The sequence below is a fragment of the Adiantum capillus-veneris genome, chromosome 3 (assembly GCF_014529385.1).
Source record: "Adiantum capillus-veneris isolate H3 chromosome 3, ASM1452938v2, whole genome shotgun sequence".
NCBI classification, from domain to species: Eukaryota; Viridiplantae; Streptophyta; class Polypodiopsida; order Polypodiales; family Pteridaceae; genus Adiantum; species Adiantum capillus-veneris.
This window is the reverse complement of record NC_140933.1, coordinates 112,598,489-112,601,009: the sequence shown is the minus strand read 5'-3', so window position 1 is coordinate 112,601,009 and position 2,521 is coordinate 112,598,489. Positions and strand designations below refer to the sequence as shown.

At 50.9% G+C, this 2,521-nt stretch overlaps 1 pseudogene; it reads left to right on the top strand.

The window, feature by feature from the left end:
- Positions 1–671: 671 nt before the first annotated feature.
- LOC147461501 (uncharacterized) lies at positions 672–1,177 on the top strand (annotated as a pseudogene).
- Positions 1,178–2,521: the final 1,344 nt, after the last annotated feature.

Below are 2,521 nucleotides of genomic sequence, written 5' to 3'. Positions count from 1 at the left end.
CACACGAGCATTTCTTGAACCTGCTCATGCTGCTGCTACCAGCCTACACACCTGTCAGCCTGCACACCTGCATGGTGCTCATGATGATGAAGTAAACACCACCTCTTTGGCTCATCTAGCTACTCACACTCAGCAAACCTCCGTGATCTCTTCTACTACCGAGCACCCCGCCTTGGGTCTTTACACACGATGCATAGAGCACTTTCATCAAGCTTCTCTTGCCCCACTCAATGGTCATACACCTGCTGACGGTGGGCACTTTCAACGCCCACAGTCTACGGCTTTCCTGGCACTGCCTCAGCAGTCTCCGCACAAGGCGTAGCCCCAACTTCAAGGCTCGTCATACCACCACCCGACGCCTGGTTCGCAAGCTTTGGTCGGGCTCCTCCATGCAGGCACAACCCACCCAGCCTACCACACTCTTGGCGCTGATGCTGATAGTGCCGCTACCATCATTGAAACCCTCCTCTCCAGCCATGCTGCTTTGGTGGTTAAGGTTCCCCAACCACGTCCTGCTACCGACACAGACAAGTCTGGCACATCCCTGCCTTGCTCATCCCAAGGCGCAGATGCTGATTGTGATGCTGATGCAACCATCATCCATACCTTCCTTGGGCACTTGGAGGCCGAAGACACTACTGTAGAAGACTTTGATGCTGCCTTCCGTGCAGATGCAACCCTTCTGGCTGCCCTTGATGCACCTGCTGTAGACGACCCTGTTGTGGCCATGATTGCCGCTCACCCTGCAGCCAGACGAAGAGGTTTTCACCAAAATTGCTGCCGCACATGATGCTGCACACCCCCATGATGTTCCTCCTAGCTTTGCGCTTGTAGATGCCAGCACCACACTTGATGCTAAATGTCTTGCTGTGGGAAAATCCACAAGAAACCGACCCCTTGCATATGGTACTTTCCTTGTGAACCCGGTTACTACAGATCCTACTGTGCTTCAACCCATCTCAGCCCTTCCCCTCTCTGGCACTGCTAGCCCAGACGCTACGCCATCAACGCACCCCTCTTGCGGCCTCTCCATTTGAAGCTTCTACTGGCCGTGATGCTAAACCAGAGGCTCTCCTTCAACCCACACGAGCATTTCTTGAACCTGCTCATGCTGCTGCTACCGGCTTACACACTTGTCAGCCTGCACACCTGGATGGTGCTCATGATGATGAAGTAAACGCCACCTCTTTGGCTCATCTAGCTGCTCACACTGAGCAAACCTCGGCAATCTCTTCTACTGCCGAGCACCCCGCCTTGGGTCATTCACCCACTGCTCCTGCCGCTTTCATGATCCTGGTTCAAACCATCACAACCAAGCGGCCTCTTGAAGTTAGCGGTTCAGTATACACCTACTTCAAAGGACGCTTTCATAGATGTAGCTTGAGCCCGAAACCCTTGAATACCCTCAATCCTCATAGGCGGGACAATCCAAAAACAAACACTCATCACGTTGCACCTGATGCTGCCAAGGACGCATCCATTCTCCGTCAACTTCGCACAATGCATAGACAACTTCGTCAAGCTCCTCTTGCCCCACTCAATGGTCATGCACCTGCTGACAGTGATCAGGGTATTCCTCACTCTTATTTTATTTCCACGATGGACTTGCTTGATGCTTACAAAGCTATGCCTCTTACGTCTGAGACTACTTCCAACCCTCCTCTTTTGAGGGCCTCTGTCACAAAACGGGAGCGTACACGAGCACTTAGAAATCTGAAAAATATAATACTTTGCAAAAAGGAGAGAAGGGAGAAGATCGACACAGTATTGGGGACCAGAAGATGGGCTGGTCCCCCCCCCCTTAAGAGTATTCTTTTATTCAGGGAGAATTCTTATACAAGCACGAGAACCCGAGGAAACCCCTCCGTTTTGTAATATTAGACCCAAGGGTCGTGCTTTCCCGTAAAGGGCTTGGGCACAAGGCCGTTCCTTCCCGTAAGGGACTTAGGCGCGAAGCCGTACTTTCCCATAAGGGACTTAGGTGTGAAGCCGTACTTCCCATGAAGGGCCTTCCCGTAAGACGGGAGATTCCTGCAAAACAAACCACACAAAGCAACAATTCTCAATGCGTATCAACACCTTATACCTGTCGCTCCTTGCTCGGAGAATCGACCTCCGTACGTAGTCGTCACGCGAACACTTGCACTTTCCGTCGCCAGTCTCTACTTCAGAATCCCAACGCTAGTACTTTCTGCTGCTCCCGGCTTCTTTTGAAATTGAACGCTGGCTGTCCTTTTATAGGCCCTGGCATCCAGCGGGAATAGGGGCCCAAAAAGCAGAGCCTGGCGCTCCTAGAGAGAGGAGAGAGAGAAATCGCTGTAGCTGGTGCTTTCTAGAAAGAGGAGAGAGAAATCGCAGATTTCAGCCCCCTGCGTAGGTTTTAGCGCTGGCTTTTTTTTAATAAGAGCCTTGCTTGCTTTATTTTATTAATAAAGGCCTGGTCACTTAAAAGTGACCGGCCACTTTAATAAAATAAAGTGTGAACCTGTTTAAACTTTAAAAACTCACTTAGTTAATGAAA